Source organism: Erinaceus europaeus, chromosome 5 (assembly GCF_950295315.1).
Source record: "Erinaceus europaeus chromosome 5, mEriEur2.1, whole genome shotgun sequence".
NCBI classification, from domain to species: domain Eukaryota; kingdom Metazoa; phylum Chordata; class Mammalia; order Eulipotyphla; family Erinaceidae; genus Erinaceus; species Erinaceus europaeus.
This window is the reverse complement of record NC_080166.1, coordinates 76,645,018-76,668,680: the sequence shown is the minus strand read 5'-3', so window position 1 is coordinate 76,668,680 and position 23,663 is coordinate 76,645,018.

Here is a 23,663-nt window from a genome sequence, read left to right as displayed (position 1 = left end):
TCTGATTTCACTGCTTTGATCCAGTTTTTCAGACAGAAATATACAGGGACTGGCAAGATAGCTCCCCTGAATATTATACCTCTTTTACTATGTGGATGGCTTAGGTTCAAACATGACGCTCACCTCACTGGAGAAAAGTGTAGGTGCTGTGGTATCTTTCCCCCTGTCGCTGTCTTTCTCTTTCTGTCTGAGGGATGTCAATCCAGAATGGTAAAGTCCTGACAATGGCAAAATATAGAAAGAGAGATGAGAGAGATAGATAGACTGACTTCAGCACACAAGCTTCTGAAAATGCTGTATGACCCAGAGTCTGAACCCTGAGTCACATGCATAACAGACCTGACACTTTTGCAGGTGAGCTTCTGGCCAATTTGGATTAGTAGTTTAAGCAACAGCAAATAAATAATCATAGGTATTTTATTTCATATTATTTTATTTTGTTTTGTTTGTTCTGAGGCTATAACTCAGTATTTCATACATAGTAAGCAGGCACTCTATCACTGAGTTGCATCCCAGGCCCAGTCATACATGTTTGTAACAGGAAAAAAAATTAAAAAGAAAATGAAGGAGCTGGATGGTGGCACACCTGGTTGAGTGTAAACATTACAATGTGCAAGGATCCAGGTTCAAGCTCCCAGTCCCCATCTGCAGAGGAAAAGCTTCAAGAGTGGTTAAGCAATGCTTCAGGTTTCTTTCTGTCTCTCTTTCTCTCTATATCCTCCTTCCCTCTTTATTTCTGGTTGTCTTTATCCAATAAGTAAATAAAGATAACTTAACTTTTTTTTAAAGCAAGTGAATAGCTGATAGTACAAACACAACAATGTCCATGATTTATGTAGAGTTAGAACAAACAACTATTTCTGTGCTACAGAGGTTACTGAAAGACAGTTGGAGGCCCCCTGTCATATAGTGGAGGGAGGTGACAATTTAGAGAAGGTTGAGGTAATCTGACACATGCCCTTTCCTTTCTTGACTGCATATGAAACGTGAAATAACAGGGGGCATTCCCATAGTTAAAATTTTGTATGTTAACAACAATAGTGCATTAACAACTCTTATTGATACTAAAACAAAATAATTTTAGATCATATGTATCACCAAATCTAATGACTTTTGACCTTTCATTCTAGGATTCCAAATAATATTTTATTTATTTCCAAAGACCTGAGCTGATAATAATCATGAGTGTACTCCTCCCTACATCAAATTTTGTAGTCTATCCTCTTGAATATTGAACTTTTCCATTCCATCCTTAGTGTGAAACTTCTTCCAATTTACTGTGTATTTAATGCAGTTTCCATTATCTCATACTGCAAAGCATCGTTAAGAGTATAGCAGGATGTACGGTAATGCCCAGCAGGTAGACAATAGATACAAGTGTGCTTATTTGTTTATTTCTTGGTTCACAGAAATACAATTTACTCAACAAACTAAACAAGAATTTTCTTCAATTTACCTCTCATTCTCTCACCACATGAAATCAGTAAATATTTAGTGCTACTTCTAAAAATAAAACTATTTTTATTTCCAATCTCTTTTCACTATACTCATTTCCTTTCTGTTCTTTCTGTGCCTTTTCCCATTTAATAAATTTAAAGTTAATTGTAAATCACCCTCCATTCTTGATATATTAATAATTCTAATTTGACTCTAAATTTCTTTGTATATTTTTGTAAAATCCTATAATATCTTTGAAAATTATTCTTGGGGGCTGGGTGGTAGCACACCGGGTTAAGCATGCATATTGAAAAGCAGGAACCCACACAAGGTTCCTGGTTCTAGCCCCTAGTTCCCCACCTGCAGGGTGGTCGCTTCACAAGCAGTGAAGCAGGTCTGCAGGTGTCTGTCTTTCTCGCCCCCTCTCTGTCTTCCCCTCCTCTCTCCATTTCTCTCTGTCCTATCCAATCAAAAATAGGCAAAATGGCCTTCAGGAGTATTGGATTCATATTGCAGTCAATGAACCCCAGCAATAACCCTAGAGGCAAAACAACTACAACAATAAATCTTGAAACTTAGGAAACTACATTTACAATATTAGCCCATTTACTTTTTCTAACCTCATGTCTGTTTTATTTTTTAATACTTAGAAAATTTTCAATTTTAGACTGTTTATGTCTATGAGAGAGAGAGAATCACTGACACATGTGGTATTGAGACATAAATTCAGCTTAGGATGTGTGCTTTTCTGATGTGCTGCTTACTAGGTTTCTGTTTGAAATGGCCTGTAGGGCAAAGCTTGATGAACAAAACATAGTTTCACTAGTTTATTGGTGTGCATTTGCTTTTATTTATTTGTTTGTTTGTTTATTTTATTTTTAGAGCACTGCTTATCTCTGACGTATGGTAGTGCAGGGGATTAGACCTGGGACTTTGGATCCTCAGGCATGAGAGTCTCTTTCTATAACCATTATGATGCTATCTCCCCTGGTGTGCATTTGCTTTTATCTTTCCTGTGCAGTACCAAAAATATGCAGTATTCATATTTTCATATTTAGTTCTTATGTTGCTGGTGTGTCTATTCTACCACTGATCTTATCCTACCACCGATGAGTTTATTTGGAATTGGAGTTAATTTGCTTCTTATCGTATAGATCTTTTTTCAGTAATTCTTGCAAGGTAGTATTCATGGTGGTGAATTCCTTCAGTTTCTCTTTGTTTAGGATGACTTTCTCTTTCTTTCATACTTGAAGGAGATAATTTGGCAGGATACAGTATTTACAGATGGCCATCTTTATCTTTTAAGACTGTGAATATGTCATTACATTCATTTTTGTGTCTAGGGTTTTTGGTGAGAAGTCTGATGAAAACCTAATGGTTCTATCTTTGTATGCCAGATTTCTTTCCCTAGCGGGCTGTATTTTTTTTATTGGTGGATTAATGTTTTACAGTTGACAGTAAATACAATAATTTGTACATGCATAACATTTTCCCCTTATCTTTATATTTAGATAGTTTTAGTGTGATATGGAGTGGTGTGGGTCATTTTGGGTTGAGTCTTAGGCATGTATTTACTTTCCTGTATATACTAATATTCTGAACATTGCCCAGGTGGGGAATTTTTTCTGCTGTTTCCTTTGAAGGTGTTCTGTGCTCTTTTCTCCTTTTCAGTTTCAGGTATTCCAATAAGTCTTATGTTGTTTCTTCTAATGGAGTCTGTTATTTTACTTATAATTGCTTTATTTTTCATGAACTGTCCCTCTGCAACAGCTTTGCACCCAGAGTGTAATGCTTTTTTCTTCTAGTCCTGATATTCTCTACCCCGGCTGATTTAATCTACTGTAATAGGTCTCTTATATAAGCTTATGTAAGCTCTAAGACTTTTCAGAGTGTCCTTGACTTCATGTAGCTCCATTTGGAATTCTCTTTATGAACTTTTTAGCTTTTTGGTGATATGAACTCTCAATTTTTATTATAATTATGGTTGGAGTCTTGAACTGCCTTAATAATATATATTTTAGTCCAATTTCACATTTTTCCCAAATATGAATTTCAACATATACATTTTCCATCTTTTGGTTGAGCATGGTATCTGCTGTTCATCCAGTGGGTGACACTGTGTCTATGTTGTTTGTATGTTATTGTTGAGGGCGGTACGGGGGAGGAATCCTTTTTTCCTGTTTCCTTGGATAAACTTAGAATAAGTTTTTGTTACCATGTTTCAAACTTCACTCTGGTCTTTTCAGGACACACAGTTTTTTCTTCCAAGGAGTGACAGGTTCTCCAACTTTTTTGGTCAAGCCCCGTTCCTCAAAAGAGCACCACCAGCCCGCAATAGACTGCAGGTTCCTGATTCAAACTGTCTGAAGCTTTCCCCACACCCCTTCACACATGCTCAGTGAATTTCTTCAAGCCCTGCGGTTGCAACGGTGTAGGATTTTTTTTTTTTTTTTGTCATTGTTTTATCGAGTTACTTTGCTGTGATTTCTTTTTTGTATCTGGTATTTCATGACCACACCCCTAGAAGTCTCTACATTCTACTTTTAAAGTAAAATTCATACTTCTTCTTTCCATAATTACTCTCCAGTTTATATTCCCATCAACAGTGTACAGCTTTTTCCATCAACACTTAATTCTTGTTTTTTTAATAGGAGACATTCTAATAAGTGTGAGTTAGCATCTGACTATGATTTTGATTTGCATGTTCCTGAAGATAGCTGAAGATCATTGTCTCTTAACACACCACACCCGTTGACCATTTTTATGTCTTCTGGGCTGGGGGATATCTATTGAGGTTCTCTGCATAGTTTTAAATTACATGATTATTTTTCTGTTCTCTTGAGATATATGGATTTCTTAGATATTTTTAGATTGAATCCTTTACTGATATATGGACCATATAGAATTTCTTCCATTCTATAAGTTCTCTTTTCAACTTGCTGATTAATTATTTCATTGTATCAATAACTTTTCTTTGGTGCCATAGCTCCTCCCATTGTGCCATAGCTTGAATGTGGACTGGGTGTATGGTAAGACATGGCCCCTCCCCATGAGCTATCTTTCTAGCCATGCCTCCCCCACATGCCCCAGTTTCAGGTATTTTATTTAATTTTGAGTTATTCTATTCATCTGCTTATTTATTTACAGTTGGTGGTTTAACATAGGAATCCAATTTCATTATTTAGTAGGCGAATGATCAATTTCCCTCATATTTACTGAAGAGAATATCCTTTTCTTGTTGAGTATCCAGGCTGCCTTGTCAAATATAATTTGACCATGTATGAAACATGGTCAAGTTAACTGAATCTTCCTATTTTTTTTACCAATCTATTCAAATATCCTATTTCTTAAGTATACATTAGATGTTATAAATTCCCTTTTGGGGTATTTTATATCATATCATGTAGCTTTTACATGCTGTCTTATTTACATTTTTAAAGGCTTGAAAATTTATTTTTAAAAATTCCACTGTTAGGCATTGAGTATTCAGGAATGTTCCATATTTATCTCAATGCAGTGCATTATAGTATATGAGTTTAAATAAAAATGACCTGGGTAGACTATTTTTCATAAAATTTTATTTTACGTTAATCAGTAATTTAGGTTACAAAAATTTCTGCCAGTATGAATTTTAGTATATTAAATCATAGCTCACTATAAGTTTTTACTACAAATATTTTATTCAATAACAAGTTTGTTGATTTTATAATCTCCAAGTTTAATAAAATGTTCATTGGTTTACAGGAACTTATTTGATCATCATCAAAACCAATAACATATTTAATATGTAATTTAACCTTACAATTTTCTAGACTGCTTATAGATCATTTTTTTGCAGAATTATTGGTTTATAAGATTCTTGTCACAGGTGTACAGTTTCATATATACCCAGGATAGATATTAGCATTTCACTTGTTCCACCAGGTTGTTACCTTCCTCCATCATAGGACACTGGATCTCCACCCTACGCACAAGCTTTTTTTCACCTCTCTTCTTAGAGCCTTTGCCTATGCTTCGATAGGTCTAGTTTAGCTAAAATTTAATCCTGTATTTTTACTTTCTTTGGTTCTTAAACTTCACTTATGTACAAGGTCATCTGACACCTGTCTTCCATGGCTTATTTCACTTAATGCGATTCCTAAAAATTCTATCAATATTACCGTAAAAGAGAAATCAAAATGCATCATTTCTTATAGCTGAGTAACATTTGATTGTGTATATATGCTACAACTTCTTAATCAATAATTTCTTACTGGACATTAGTTTGTTTCCAAATTTGGGGTTTTGAAAATGAATTAATAGCACAGTGGACTTCTATGCCCTGAGTTTGCTCCCTGGCACCAGTCAATCAGTTAATCAATATTAAAGGTTGATGAAAAAGTTAAATTTAATCTGTGCTATATTTAGTGAATTCAATATTTTAGTTGGAATCAGTATTTTAGAAATTAGAACACTGAAATATGAAAATTTAATTCTAAGCATTTTTTTCTTCTTTTAAATGTGTTAGTGATTGTGGAAGAGATTTAAACCAATCTGTCATTGGCACTTAAATTGTGGTGGAAATTATGTATCTTAAAGAGTTTTGTTTTTTCCATTGCTATTTATACAATAGTTACCATATAAACTGATCTATTATATTTAGAACATTCTAATGAAATGAGGAACTTGATGAAACTTATATATATATATATATATAAATTAACTATTTTAAATGAAATTTTGTTTGGATTAGATCTTATTAGATACCCAGTTTAATAGCATCATTTGTACAGTCAATATATGAGTAAATTATTTTAAGGATTTTTAAGGCACTTTTGTTATATTATAAAGTGATGATAATTCAGTGTGTTAAGTACACATTGTATTCAACAATTTCTGTTGATCATAAGGACAGTTATCTATGATGTTTGACTAAAGGCTTTCCAGGGTGATCAAGATTTCATTCTCTATTATCCTTTCAAGGAATTTCTGCTGAAATATCTGCCTTGAGGTTGCTTCCTGAGGTTGGACTATTTAATTGTCTGGAGTTTTTATAGTAAATAAAAGTAACTATCTGAAGACACTTGGTAATCTGAGATGTTAAGATTCTTCTTAGTGTGAAGATTTTTAAAGACTAGAATGAATGTCTGTCAATGACATAATTAGGTGAAAAGTCTCAGTTGATGACCTACTATGTTTCTTCCAAATAGATAATTACCAGTATTTGCAATTAAAGAAAGACATAAAAGATATTATGCACATTGTGATCTAATCCACTATATGCTTGAAAATTACTCCTAAGAAAGAGTTTCACTTCCATGTTTTCTTTGTATTGAGAGACAGAGAAAGGTAGGGAGAGAAGTAGAAAAGAGAGACCTTTGCCTTGGTGCTCCTCTATCTGTGACTCTTCCCCTACTACAGGTGGAGGCCAGGGGCTTGGCTTCAGATACTTGTATGATAAGATGTATGCTTGACCTAGTGAGCTACCACCTAGCTCCTAACAATTTCCCTCTCTCTCTCTCTCTCTCTCTCTCCCCTCTCTGTCTCTCTCTCTTTCTCTCTTTTCCTTTTTTGCCACCATGGTTGTGTCTAGAACTTGATCCACTTCTATTGAAGGCCTTTTTAAAACATTTTTTTAAAGTTTTTTTTTTAAATATTTATTTCCTTTTTGTTGCCCTTGTTGTTTTATTGTTGTTGTAGTTATGGTTGCTGATGTCGTCACTATTGTTCAATAGGACAGAAAGAAGTGAAGGGGGGGGAGAGACAGAGAGGAGGAGAGATAGACACCTGCAGACCTGCTTCACCACCTGTCCTCATGCCTGTCCTTGCGTTTTGTGCCACGTGCGCTTAATATGCACTACCACCTGACTCCCTCTCTCTGTTTTTTTTTTTTCAAATTGATAGGACAAAAAGAACTGAGAGGGGAGGGCATACAGGAAGGGAGAGAGAAAGACACCTGCAGATCTGTTTCAGTGCTCATGAAGTGCCTCCTCCATAGTGTAAGGAGAGAGGCCTTAAACCTTGGGACTTTGGTATTGCATGTGCCCTCAAGTAGATGTGCCACAGCCTGCCCCCCCCCCAGTTTCATTTTCTTTCAGTACTCTACAACTGATTTTGTTGTAGAAGTCTCCTTCTGCAAGCCTATTATGTCAGAGAAATTATATCCTAGGTTTACCATTTTTCTGGGTCTGTATCACATAATGATATTTTGAAATTGTCTTGTATTTTCTTAATTAAAATGTTTACTTTATATGGAATAGAGTCTATATGTTATATTTAAATCTTGATTAGAATTCATATTTGTTTGCATGTATATGGAAATGTTTTTGTTGCAGTAGTAACAGTGTAGAGTGGATTGAAATAACTGAAAGGGAGTAAAAAGTTTACATAAATAATTTTATATTGGAAAGTGTCTACTTTAAATTCCTTTCTGGGCTGGATAGTGTGCTGCTTTGTCATGTGCACAACTCAGATAGATTTAAGTCTTGCCTTCATAACACTGAAAGAAGCTCTAGTGCTGTGGTCTTCCCCACCCCCCTCTCTTCTCTATCTTAATAAAAAGAAAAAAAATGAATGAAAGAAAGAAAGAGAGAAAGAAAGAAAAAAAGAAAGAGGAAGAAAGAAAGAGAAAGGAAGGAAAAAGGGAGGAAGGGAAAGAAAGGAAGGAATGTAATAAAGTAAGATAGTCTTTATTGATGATCTTATTGACATAATGGATAGTGATTGAAATCTAGAATTCAAGAGATTAAGTCAAATAAGTGAGCCACATTTAATCTATCCTTTTATGTAAAGGAAGGAAGGAAGGAAGGAAGGAAGGAAGGAAGGAAGGAAGGAAGGAAGGGGAGAGGGACAGAGAGAGAGGAAGGAAGGAAGGAAGGAAGGAAGAAAAAGAAAGAAAGAAAGAAAGAAAGAAAGAAAGAAAGAAAGAAAGAAAGATCCCCACAAACTACTGCAAAATATATACCTGAAAGCAGAAGTACACTAGAATTTGCAGCGAGTAACCCCCTAACACTTCCTCTCCACTATTCCAAGCTTTGGGTCCATGATTGCTCAACAATTTGTTTGGCTTTGTACGTTAACTCTCTTTTCAGTCACCAGGTTCCAGATGCCATCAGGATGCTGGCCAGGCTTCCCTGGACTGAAGACCCCACCAATGTGTCCTGGAGCTCCACGTCCCCAGAAACTCAGCCTACTAGGGAAAGAGAGAGGCAGACTGGGAGTATGGACCGACCAGTCAACGCCCATGTTCAGCGGGGAAGCAATTACAGAAGCCAGACCTCCCACCTTCTGCAACCCACAAAGACCCTGGGTCCATGCTCCCAGAGGGATAGAGAATGGGAAAGCTATCAGGGGAGGGGGTGAGATATATGGAGATTGGGTGGTGGGAATTGTGTGGAATTGTACCCCTCCTACCCTATGGTTTTGTTAATTTATCCTTTCTTAAATAAAAAAAAGAAAGAAAGAAAAGATGTACAGAGCCAATTCCAGCAGAACTAGGTGTATGGAACGAGAAACTTGTAGATTTCTGATCTATAGGGATGCTATTCTAAACTCAAACTAGAGAACTCTAATGTTAGCTTGTTATATGTCTTGGGAACTGAGAAAATTACAGGATGACCTTGTAATTAGAAGCAAAGAAAAGGAAAATGCAGGGTGACATTTCGATATGGTCTCTTGCAGCAATTCCAGAAACTCTAAAAGAGGGAGGCAGGAGGGGGCTGCAAAACTGATGTGGGTGGTAGAAGGAAAGGGCACTTTAATGGGGCATGTAGTGTGCTGACACCTACTGTGCAGAGAGGGAAATTCATGGCTGTGACTACAACAGTCTTGTAAATCAACATTTGTCCAATAAAGAGACCTATAAAAAAGAAATCATAATGAACTCCTTATCTATCTTTCTGAATTCCCAATACAATCCCAAATACATACAGATGCAGTTTTTAGTAACTGACCCTGAATATAATGGCTCATCCATTGTTGTAAATGTATTCACTTGCATGAGAATTTTCTGTTTTAATTAAATGTAGATTCATTTTCTTACTCATTTAATGTGAATTATTATTAAAGATCACAAAGAGTAGAACCTATTTTCTTGCTATCTGGCAAAATAAATAAAGAAAGTCATTTCCTATTCCCTGTAGTTGGGAAATAGGAGCTTGAACCTATGTCCTTAGACATGACAATGTGTCACTCAACCAGGTGTGCCACCGTTTGATTCCAATAGGCATTCTTAAATTAAAATTTTCCCTTAAATTTGACATTATATCTTTGCCATAGATGTATGTAAAAGATATTTAGTTTTGATATACTCTTTCAGATAACATAATATATCATTTTCCCTTCTACTATCAGGCTTTATTAAACTGTTAATAGAATATCATATTACAGATATCAATTCATCTTTGTCAAAATAGATAACTATTCCATTTTTATATGCCTTCTCCATGTCAAATCTTCTCTTATCATTTCCATTAGGCCTTAATATATCCATTCTCATTTCCCTAAGCCTCTGTTTGCTATCAATGAACTTTTCTACAGTAAGTTTATAAAAGCTCACCTCTATTTTATCTGTTAAATCTATTAAACTCCAGACAATCAGAAAAAGCAAGAATATTAAAATAATAATAATAAAACATAAATATTAAAGCTTCATGTCTGGGGAAGTGCATATGAATTACCTGTAATATTTGAGCTATAAGATCCCTGGTAGCAAATGTGCTGAAGTAGAATCAATCTCTCTCTCTCTCTCTCTCTTTCCCTCTCTTTCTCTCTCTCTCTCTCTCTGACTCTTATAAAAAGAATAAATAAATATGTTTTTAAAATTGAAAAGTAAGTTCTGGGTGCATGGCAGTGGTGCACCTGGAAGAGTGCACATTACAATACGCAAGGACCTGGGTTCAAACCTCTGGTCTCCACCTGCAGGGGGAAAGCTTTGAAAGTGTTGAAGTAGTGCTGCAGGCGTCTCTCTCTCTCACCCTCTCTATCCCCCACTATCCTCTAAATTTCTGGTGGTCTGTATCTTATAAATACAGAATTAAAAATGCACTATGAAAAGTGAGTTCTAGTCTATGTGATCGTACCTTTATGGCTTAAGTATAGATTATTCCTGATATTAAATATCCTATTTGCAGTCAAATGCTCTCTGAGTTGTACCCCTCGTACCCTATGGTTTTGTTAATTAATCCTTTATTAAATAAAAATTAAAAAAAAATTAGCCAAACTGCCTCTTAGACTTTGTGAGAATTACAGTAGTTACCCTTGTAGGGGTGGGGGCGGAAAGGCAGAAGGATACAGAACTGTGGTGGTGGATGCAGTGTGGCATTATACCCCTATGATCTTGCAAACTATTGTTAAATCAGTAACAAAGAATAAATTAAATAAATAAATAAATAAATAAATAAATATCCTATTTTACTACTTGTCTAGGTGGCATTAAGAGTAATTTCAGTATATCATAGTTTAATTAATTTAATATGATATTATATTGTAAGTATGTTTTGACTTTAATATTTAATCTTCAAAATTAAAGAAACAGAACAGTAATTATATAGAATATAATAGGTAGTAGTACTAATTTGCTTCTATTCCAGCAGACAAAACTGAATTCTATGTGTCTGCATCGTTATTTTAACTAAAAGACAGGTTTACTGTAAGATGGGCAAAATGTGAATATCCTGGGAAGTATTTGATTATCATTTATGCTCAGCAAGGTATAATGTATTTAAAATTTTATTTTTCAAATTTAAATCAGTATTATTTACCTGTCACTATCATACATAACTGTAAACTTTTGTAAGTATAGTCCCTTGATTCTATAATATATACCCCATTGGCACCACCATCACAATTTGAGTAGGTGGGACTAAATATATAATTCACCAGGCAGGGTATATGTAATTTTATGCATAGGGACAATTTTAAGCCTTGGCATCACAGGGGACATGGAATCAAAGGAAGCTCTGACGTTTTGGTTCCCCTCTCTATATTTATCATCCACTCTGTATCTCTTTTCTGAATAAAAAGGGATTCAATATGGAGCTCTGGGGGTGCACATTGTGTAGAAATGTACCCCTCTTATTCTGTAGTCTTGTCAATATTTCCATGTTATAAATAAAAATAGTAAATAAATAAATAGATAAATAATTTCATACAGTTCTCACCACAGAGTTCCTTATCCCATTTTCTTCACTGGAAACTATTATTTATCCCTCTGGGAGTATGGACCAAATTTCTTTGTGGGTTGCAGAAGGTTAAGTCTGGCTTCTATAATTGCTTCTCCACTGGACATGGGCATTGACAAGTGCATCCATGTCTCTAACATGTTTCTATCTGTCCCTAGTTGGATAGGGCTCTGGGGAGGTGGGGTTCCAGGACACATTGGTGAAGTTTTCTACCCAGGAAAGTAAGGTTGGAGTCATGCTAGCATCTGCAACATGGTGGCTGAAAAGTATTAAGCTATAAAGCAGAACAAATCGCTTAATAATTAGTGGCCTAAAGGTAAGAATATAGCAAATGAGATTTGGGGGTCTTCATGTTGGAAGAAGTTATGATATATGTATTTAATTATATATATAATTAGTTAATTATATATAATTTATTTTCCCTTTTGTTGCCTTTTTTTAATTGTTGTAGCTATTATTGTTGTTATTGATGTCATCGTTGTTAGATAGGAATGGAGATAGGAGAGGAAGACAGGGGGAGAGAAAGACACCTGCAGACCTACTTCACCTAGTGTGATGTGACTCCCCTGCAGATGTGGAGCTGGGGGCTTGAACTGGAATCCTTAGGCTGGTCCTTGTGCTTCATGACATGTACGCTTAACCCTCTGCGCTACCACCCGGCTACTAGGAAGTATATTTTAGGTATATTGCTAGGGGCCCCTGACTTCACAAAAATAGACTATTTTTTAACTATATTATTGACTGAAGGAAAATCCATTTACTATAATTCTTAAATGTTATAAAGACCACAAAAAGCATGTTGTAAAATCACATGAAGTATCAAACTGGTATTATGTTGAACTGTACCCTTTATTTACATTATCCTTCATATTTTATATTCATTTATTTTCAAGTATTTATCTTCAACAAACACTACTGTAGTATATCTGATACATGAGCTATTTTCACTGGTGCAGATCCTTAAAAAATAATTGTAGTGTGATAATATTCTTATATATAAGCATTAATTTAGAATAGTCTATAGTTTTCTAGATCACTAAATTATAGCACAAAAAATTAACATATAATAAGACTGGAGTCATATACATTTCCTAAGGTGTTACTCAAGCTTTTAAGTAATCTTTGCCTTTTTTCCTCTTCATTGCCTATGTTTATAGTTGATAGAACCTCATTCATTGCTGTTCATAGTTCAGTGACAGATACTATCTGTCAATCATTTAAGAAGAAGCTTTGACTTTGTTACCAATCTTCTGAGTTCTACAGGTTTGGAAATGAGAGGTGGTCAGTAAGCACTGAAAGATAACAGATGATAATATGAAAATCTTACTTGTCATTTGCAAAATAATTCAGTCATAAAATTCCCATGTTATATGTGATTATGGAATAAAACCTTCCCCTTCACTCTTATCAGACCTGGAAAGTTGCTGTGCAGTTGCAGTAATAATACAGTAATGTTTCTGACATTCCTGGATCTTTAAGCTACTATTATTATATTCTTGGAACCCCTGTGACAAAAGGGTTATGAAAAAGATGGCAAAAACAAAGATCAAAGTTTTTTTACAGTGGAATGTGCTAGGTTCTCCTGAAATCCTTCAGGAACATCAGTAAACTCAGGTAAAACAAGTCAAAGGACCAGTTAGCTCATAGAATCAGATGTGCAATAAATTACTGCAAAAATATTAAATATTAAATATGCAATTATCAGGGACTAACATTTTTTTACTTATTATGATATAAAGCAGATGGAATATTTAGTCAGAGCCCTGTACAGTTCTCTAGTCTCTTCACTAAATATTAACTCTGTATCTGGGTTTATTATCCTTTATTCATATTCTTCTTCTCATAATCACTTATCCATTTCCAAAAAAATATTTATATCAATGGTAAGCAATAATGATCATTATCATATAAACTATTCACAAAGAACAGTAATTTTACATACTTTACTCTCCAACTCAATATAAAATATTATCTTGAAAAATAATTAAATTGATACAGAATTATTATTAAAAGTTCTTTCAAGGAAAAGAGGCCACCATATTTTGCCAAGACTTATATTTGTAGCAATAATTTTTTTCTTAATTTCTTTATTGGGGTATTAATGTTTTATAGTTGACAATAAATACAATAGTTTGTACATGGCATAACATTTCTCAGTTTTCCACATAACAATACAGCCCCCATTAGGTCCTCTGCCATCCTTTTCTATGTATGTATGTATGTAAAAAAGGAGACATTAACAAAACTGTAGGATAGGAGGGGTACAACTCCACACAATTCCCACCACCAGATCTCTATATCCTGCGCCGCCCCGTCACGAATGCCAGGGAGCCTGACAGGGTCATCTCCTCTGAACCTGCATTCAGACTTCAAGGAAGCTGGGCAGGAGGATGAGAATGGGTTGACGCATTCTCCCCCTGTTATTGCTACAAATAATTATACTGTCACAACTGATTAATAACACTTTGGCAGTGCCTGGTGGGAATGGAGAGTCAGAAGCACCCCCTCTCCCTTACACAGGGGCGTATTTGAAAGTTACATTATGAAAGTGGGGAAGGTGGGTCAACATAGACGGACAAAAGAAGTCATGTTATTACCTGCCCCTCAAAGAAAGAATGAAGAGATTGAGGCCTCCCTGGTACAAGTTGACATATTGAAACAAAGAAAGATTAATAGTTAAACTGTACCAGACCTAGATGAGCAGTGGTCCACAACTAGGCAAAGATCTGTATGCCCCCCCCTAGAAGATTAATGATAGAAATAGCCCTCAGCAAAAGTCAAAAACAATTCTGGGTATGACCTCCCCTGAGAACAGGGCGATGCTAAGTATTGTACCATTCTTTACAGTAAAAGGGGAGTAACATATAGCCTGCCAAAGCCACAAGACTATGATGCTTATTCCTACTTCCTTATGAGCTGGTTGTTTAGGCAACCTGAATGTAACCTGAAAAAAGTATAAAAGCTAATGCAGTTTCACTATTAAAATGAGTTCAGATTCACCCTCCAATAGAGTGTGGTATCTATCTGTTCTCCCTCGCGCCGACTCCTGACCCACCGGGGAGGTTGCCTTCGAGACCCCTGACCCTCCTGCTGCTCATCCACTGTGGTGGTCTGCGGCAATATCCCATCCCCTTCACTGATAGCTTTCCCATACTTTATCCCTCTTTATCATTACGGATTGCAGAAGAAGGTAGGTCTGGCTTTTATAATTGCTTCCCCGCTGAACATGGGCATTGACTGGTTGGTCCATACTCCCAGTCTGCCTCTCTCTTTCCCTAGTAGGGTGGGTTTCTGGGGAAGCGGAGCTCCAGGACGCATTGGTGGGGTTGTCAGTCCAGGGAAGTCTGGTCACCATCATGCTGGCATCTGGAACCTGATGGCTGAAAAGAGAGTTAACATACAAAGCCAAGCAAATTGTTGAATAATTATGGACCTAAAGGCTGGAATAGTGCAGATGAAGTGTTAGGGGGTACTCACTGCAGACTACTGTGCACTTCTGCTTTCAGGTGTATATTTTGCCCTAGTTTATGGATATGTGTGAACATATGCTCTACCTCAGGGGACCTTGTCTATATCTAGGTTTTGGGGCTTTGTTAGGAAGTGAATCACCTGGTATGGAATTACAGAATACTATGAAAGGAAAGGTCTCACCTGAGTAATGAAGCTGAGGGTTGTCACTCCATACCTGAAGTCTCTGGACACAGTCTGAAGTGCAGCATGCTGAGGTGACACTCGTTGCATTGGTTAGGTTGTGATCGGTGGCTGCAGTATTATTTGATATGAATTGAGAGAAGCATGCAGTAAAGTGTGCCCCACCCTAAGGTTCCAGGACTGGGGGAAATGTAGGCTCTATAGTGAAAATGTGAGGATCCTGTCTTAGGGTTCAAGAAGACAATGGATAGTTATTGTTATCGTCACATATTTTGGTTATTGGATTGACTTAGTAAAGTCCCTTTGTTGGGATTTGCTGTATAATACCCAATATTTTGTATATAGCTGTCCCACGGGTTGCTTCTGTTCTCCCTGGTCTAGTCTTTTGAGAGAGTCAACATATCAAAGACTCAGCCTATGTATTAAAAAAGACTCAGTTTGTGCTTTAAAAAGTTCAAGACATACAATCAATTTGAAAAGCTTCTGCACAGCCAAGGAAACTATCACACAAACAAAGAAACCCCTCACAGAATGGGAGAAGATCTTCACATGCCGAGAATAATCACCAAAATATATAAAGAGCTCAGCAAACTTAGCACCAAAAAAGCAAATGAACCCATCCAAAAATGGGCAGAGGATATGAACAAGACATTCACTTCAGAGGAGATCCAAAAGACTAACAAGCATATGAAAAATTGCTCCAGGTTGCTGATTGTCAGAGAAATGCAAATAAAGACAACATTGAGATACCACCTCACTCCTGTGAAAATGGCATACATCAAAAAGGACAGCAGCAACAAATGCTGGAGAGGATGTGGGGACAGAGGAACCATTGTTTTGGTGGTGAGAATGGTGTTTATGTACTCTCCTACTAAGTTGTAGTCATATAAATCACTATTTAATTATATGAGAGAGCAATAATCTTGTGTTTTGTTAAATGAACATTTAGGTGAGATTATTTAAATTAGCTTTTTATATTAGTTGTTATATAAACCAGTATGTAATTTCACTCTGGAATAAGTAATCCACATGCAAATGTCACACTGAACCATTGTCACTACTCATAAGCCATGCCTTTGTCCTATTAGACATGATTTATTCCTCGAGATGATTTTTGTAACAGGAACCAACATTTCTATGGGAAAATAGATATTTAAGTACTTTCGATGGGGCCAGTTTGCTAAGTTTGGAATATTCAGCAAATGGTAGCCACAGCAGCTGACATTTAAGACTGCTGTAATATGCATAAGTCAACAAGGCCCTCCTGGGTTGAGAAGTTCCACTTGTGGCTCAGTTTTGGAAGTCAGAATTACAAAATAATTAAGAAGTAGACCTATAACTTATTTCAAGCCTGCTGGATGAAAAATTATTGTTGCCTCTTATACTTTGAAACCTTTGATTTCCATAAATTTCCTTAAAGTTTCCTTAAAGTTTAATATATTTATTTGAGACATATTAGAGAAAATAAATACATGACAGTATCCTAATGTTTTATCAGATAATATCTATAGGCAGTCTTGCATTTTAAAATAGTAAAAGCATATTTAAATATAATTTTATTAGTGAGTTAAAATATTTTAAGATAGTGTTATAATTCCATACTGTTCCCAACACCAGAGTTCTGTATCCACATTGCCTCCATTGGAAATTGTAGGAGTTTTCTCGAGGTCACAGTTATTGGTTGACTTTATATCTATCACTATATATCTATATCTATATTTTTGCCCATTTTTTAAGAATTTTATTCCTTATTAATAGTTTGTCACAAAATTGTAAGATTATAATTTATAGTTCCACACTGCATCCACAGTAAAATATTAAAAGCTTTTTAATTCTTAAATGATACATTTTCTCACACATATATTTTATAGAAATACTGGATGTAAGAAGCAATTTCAATAAACATCCATTTTGATTTTATATTTATGTGAATTTTTTTCTTCACATTTAGTTAATAGCTGCACAGAATTAATCACATTGGCAGTCAGGACCCTAGGGCAAGGAGAATGGAAGCTTTCCTTTACTTGTAAGCCTCTCTTGTTTTCCCCTGAGAATTCTGGAAAATAGGACCAAGCATTTTAAGTACTTGTAATTCCTTGAATAAAAGTAGATTAAAAATCCTTATTATTAAATTCAATACTCATGGGCTCTCAATAAAACATTCAATTGAAAATATATTTTAAATTAGATGTGAAGTTTACAAACTAGTTAAAAGCAATTTAACATTTAATAACTTTAGTAAAACTTGCAAATTATTTGTTGCAGACAGCATCACATCCTGGGCAAAAATTGCTTGCAAAGAGAAAGCTGTAGGTTTTCACACTGTGAAATCTACTATGTAGAAAGCTCTTTGAAAAAATAGTATATTACCCCAGAATTAAAATATATTTAAAACTACTCCATTTTTGTCAATATGAAGTTTAAGAACATTTTGAAATCAATGTTAGTAATTTATTTAAAGACACCTTGCCATTTAACATAGTATGAGATATTTTAAGTGTGCTGTGTGAAGAAAAAGTGAATCATTTTTCCAGGTATCTCTTTGGTAAATTACAAATTCATATGAAACATGTTAATTCATTGCATTTATATTTCAAAAGATATTTGTGGAGGAAAAGGAAGACTTTTCTTCTCACAAAATATCCAGTTTAGTCACTCTGTCAAATTATTTCCTCCATTATAGCCAGAATGGGAATAATTTATGCCATTATGCATTTACAAATAAAGACAAACAGACACACACATACACACACACACATACACACACACACACACATGCACACGCACACACACACACACACGTGCGCACACATACACACACACACACACACTTAACCTCCAGAGCACTGCTTGACTGGTTTGTAGTAATGTGAGGGAGTATACCTGGGACCTCAGAGCTTCAGGCATGAGTATATTATTTTATTTTCTATTGATTTTATAATGATTGACAAGACTGTACGATAAGAGGGGTACAATTCTCACTACCAGAATTGTGTATGCCATCCCCTCTATTGGAACCAGGATCATCATGGGGTACAGAAGGTGGAAGGTCTGGCTTCTGTAATTGCTTCCTCACTGGACATGGACATTGGCAAGTCGATCCATACTTCCAGCCTGTTTCTGTCTTTCCCTGATGGGGTAGGGCTCTGGAAATCAGGTTGGTGTCATGATAGCAACTCCAACTTAGTGGCTGAAAAACATTAAGATATAAAGCAGAACAAATTGTTTAATGATCAGGAACCTAAAGGTAAGGATAAAGCAGGTGAGACTTAGGATCCAAATATGGTAAATGTATATAAATACTGTTAACTGTAGGCCCCATCAATCTGATCTGGGCTCCATATCTATTCATATTCAGCACAGGAGCCCCTGTAACCTCTGCATCCCTGTAGGTCTGAGCTCACATTCCATGGTCACAGATAGGAACATTTTAGGCTGCACTCATTTCAGGAGCTGTCTTCCTCTAGTGGCTAAGTATCCTGACGAGCCTCCCTTCAAAGTAGGGGACACTTTATACCATTGTTATTCTACATTGAGGGTAAGGTCCTGTAGAGGCCCATAAGAGGGTTTATGATGTTGTTTTTGATGGAGATGAACAATGATGATTGAGAGAAGAATCTGTTAGAGGTCTAGGCCCATCATGGGGATTACCCGACTCCATCATTTTTTAAGTCTGCTTTTTATCCACTTGAATTATGAATTTTAATTGAAATTTTAGTAAAAACTCTTAACCAACTTAGTCTTCATATTTCTGTCACAATAATGTCTGAACACATCCTAGATATTAATATATAGTCTGAGACAGTTATATCAGATATTTCCTATGAATATTAAGGTAATTTATGCAAATAATTAAACTTTAAATAATGTGCCAGGTATAATTTAGCATGATATCCAAACATGATTCAATTTTTCAAATTTATTAACATGTACTCAAATTTTCATAACAGTGTTCAAAGAAGGATTTATTGTATTTCTAAAGAGCTCTAATATTGTACTTGGAGATTATATGATGTTTAAGCTACATGACAATTACTGATTTTACATTTTGAAATCAAATATAATAGCACTCAAACTTGAAATACATGGACATTATATCTGAATTCATAACATTAACTTCCCCACTACCATGTATTTATCATGTTGCCCAGAAGTTAATGCCTGACCTGTGAGCATAAGGTCCTAAATTCAATCCCCAGTATTGATTTTGTACACCGTAAACTGGAATGATGCTCTTGGATGGTCTCTCTCTCTCTCTCTCCTTCCCTCCTATAGGATAATTGTGAAAGCATTGTAGAGCATAGGGGAACTCCCATCCTAAAGATGGAGGTCTGAAAAGACACCCCACCTGTCAACTTCTCCCTTTCAGGGATGGAACGTGGAGGGAAAAGCTTTCCTGACTCAGTTTCCTCTTGTCAGTCTCCCAAACTTCACAAAGGCCTACACCCCCTAACACTTAATTCATTCTCTTGCTACAAATCAAATTGTTGCCTGCTTAAAGTTCACTATAAGTTCACCATCCTTGATCACATACAAACTATACTCCATCATCCTGCCTTATAAGAAACATAATAGTAAGGCCCACAGTTTATTTACTTGTTCTTTGATCACTACTCCTTGTATCAATATTCTGCCTTTCTCTATTTACCTCATCCTGCTGGTATAATTACCATGTTTTTCTAAATACCTTTTGTTAATTAACACTCTTGCCCCATAGCAACTAATCACACTGAACTCTCCTCTACCCCTATCAATTCTTGTCATTCCTTAGATCCTCCACCATGAGGATACTGACCATTTGGACACCCATCATCATTGGCATATGTGAAAAATTTTCTTTGTTCCATTTTGCTATTTAAGCCTTGCGTCCTGTACAATAAAATGGGTGGTTCATAGCTGAATTCTCCCCTGGTGTTCTGTCTGTTTGTTTAGCTACTAGCACTAGCACTGAAATCCAGTTGGCTTACTCTGTTGTGAGGCCACCCACATGAGTTCCAGCACCTTCCCTCCCTCCCTTACTTTCTCCCTTCCTCCCCCGTTTTTTTTTCTCTCACTAGTAATATTATATATATTCTCACTAGTCACATATATATATATATATATATATATATACATATGTATATTTGAGTGTGTGTGTGTGTGTGTGTGTGTGTATATGTGTGTGTGTATTGTCAGAAGAGAGTAGAACCATCCTACCATCTTATTACTCCTCTCACATAAAGATAATTTTTATTTTGCCAGGTTTTCTCTTGTTTCACTTTGATATAAATTTTGATATTATGTCTGTGTAGGGTGGGAGAGCAAATTTTGTGTGCATGTGTAGATATTTAAACTATGCAAGAGATATTTCTCCTACTTTCTTTTTAAATAAATAATCATCCAGATGAAATGAAAACATCTGTGAAAAACTATTTACTTTTACTATTGATTTTCTAAGATAATACTTGCAGGTTCTGTTACTGTGATACTTCAGTATTTCACATCTTTGTCATTCATTTACTGATATTTTTCAAAACTTTTCAACAATATGATTATGTGGTCAAAGTCCTAGCACTATTGCTGTATTTTTAAACCACCAATATATTTATTCCAACCGCATACCAATCAGTTCCTCTGAAAGCAGAGCCCTTATTTTATAATACTCAAGAGATGCTTCAGCCTGTTGGCACAAAAGAAGTTTTCTTACTTTCAAGATAGTATGCTATAAAATCATTCATGGATAAATAACTGAAACTATGGAACAATTAAAAGTGCATTAAGCTAATGTAAGTGTTTTGAAGTGTTATTATGTAATGTTTTTTCTCTTTTTTTTTGAAGTTCTTAAACTTTTCCTTATTTTTGATTTAAGTAAATAGTACCAAGAATACAACAATAAAATCACATTTAAATTCATAAGCTGGTACTTAACAATTACTAATAGTATCTTTGAGAGAGCTAAAAATTCTATATTCTAGTTTTTGTATGGCCTTGGAAGCCATCAAGATGCCTCTGAATAGGTGAATGAATAAACAATCCATGATACATTTTGACAGTGGAATATTGATCAATGTCAAAAGTCAGTTATTAAAAGCTGAAAATGTGTGGAGGAGCCTTAAAAGCATGCTGTCAGGTGAAGATGCTAATGAAAAGGCTACATCCTATGTGGTTTCAAGTACATAACGTTGGGAAAGAAACATCTATAGAAACAGTAAAAACTCCTGTGTCTATAGGGCTTTCAATGTAGGGAAGAAGGGCTAGGGTAGTGAAGATAATCTGCTTGACACTCTCATTATGCACACATGCCTCTATAAATGAGCTTGATGCATAGAATGTACAGCACCAAGACTCATGTGAAATGGAAACTATGGAATTTGGGTGGTTATGCTGTATCAAGGCAGGTTCAATGATTATAACACAAATGCTAGTTTGATAATGTTTATAATGAGGGAAGTTATTCTGCTTTTAATAACATTTGCATTTAAGAAAAATAGATTTACACTTGGACTGAAGTTGGTGCATTGCACCAAAGTAAAGGACACTGAGGTGTGGGGGGAGGGTTTGGGTCCTGGAACATGATGGCAGAGGAGGACCTAGTAGGGGCTGAATTGTTATGTAGAAAACTGCGAAATGTTATGCATGTACAAACTTTTATTTTTATTGTTAACTGTAAACCACTAATCGCCCAATAAAGAAATTTAATAAATAAAAATAGATTTATACCTTTACTAGTATTTTTTTTTCTTTTCTTTGGTTTACTTTCTTAGGGTTTTTTTTTTTTTTTTTTTTTTGCCTCCAGGGTTATTGCTGGGTCATGGTGTCAAATCCACTGCTCCTGGAGGCTACTTTTCCCCCCTTTTGTTGCCCTTGTTGTTTTATCCTTGTTGTGGTTATTATTATTGTTGTTGTTGGATAGGACAGAGAGAAATGGAGAGAGGAGGGGAAGACAGAGATGGGGAAAGAAAGACACCTGCAAAGCTGCTTCACTACTCCCTAGTGAAGCCAGCCCCCTTCTTCTTCTTCTTCTAGCATTTGCCCTTCTTCTGTAGCCAATTAACAGCGTCAGGTTGAGCCTGATGTAAAGATTCGAGACCTCCTTTGAATCTGGAGAGGTGGCAGTAGTTGACTATGTGGGTCATAGTCTGTCTGTAGCCGCAGGGGCAGTTCGAGTCGTCTCTGGCTCCCCAGCGATGGAACATAGCGGCCCACAGGCCATGGCCTGTTCGATAGCAATTGAGGAGGGCCCAATCATAACATGCTAGGTCAAAGCTGGGTTGATGATTGCAGGGGTCTGTGATGAGGTGTTTGTTCTTTACCTCAGCTGACTGCCAACTCTGTTTCCAAGAGTCTGGAACAGAGAAGTTCAGTGTAGGCGTAAGAGACCAGATTGGATGACGAGACGTCAAGCGTTGAACAGGGTGGGTGAAGATATCTGCGTATATTGGCAGGTCCATATATTGGCGAAGATATCCAGTATATTGGCAGCCAGCCCCCTGCAGGTGGGAATCAGGAGCTTGAACTGGGATTCTTATGCCAGTTCTTGGGCTTCCCTCCATGTACACTTAACCTGCTGTACTACTGCCCAACTCCCCACCCCACCCCCACCCCCTTTTTTTTAATGCTGTCACTATCACTGGGTCACAGTGCCATAGTGCCTACACAACAAATTTGCTACTCCTGGTGGCCATTTTTTCTTTCCTTCCTTCCTTCCATCCTTCCTTCCTATTTCTTTCTCTCTCCCTCTCTCTCTCTCTTCTTCCTTCTTTCCTTTCTTCTCTCTCTCTTTATTAATTTTGCCTTTTCCTTCTGTTAATGGGACAGAGAGAAATTGAGAGAGAGAGAGTGCTTTGTGGTTCATGGAGCTTCCTCTTTGAGGGTGGGGATCAGGGGCTTGAATGTAGGTCCATGAGCTTGGTAATATGTATGGTCAGCTAGGCACACCACCATATGGCCCCTAGATTTTTTATTTATGCATTCTGGTTTGCAAATATTTTGTCAAAATCCACACATTTACTTTCTAGTCTATTAAAGAGTATGTTTTCTCTCATTTACCATTTTGGTACCCTTGTCTTAATTTATGCATGTTAGTAATTTTTAGCATATTTTCTGAGAATTATAATTAATGTATTGAACTATAACAAATTAGTTTGAACTAATAACAAATTATTTATAAGCATGTATGAATACTCTGTTCTTACAAAGTTCACTCCACAGTTTGTTTTTATTTTGATAGACTACACTCTATACATAGTATGTCCTTTGATATAAATTCTTAATAAATATTATACGAATAAGAGAAATATGAGTAGGAAAAACAAAAAATACAATAACTTTTTTACATTTACTATGACTTTTTAAATTTTTATTAGTGATTTAATAATTATTACTATGATTTTAATATAACAGGGGTACAATTACACCAAATTTTCCTGTATAAGT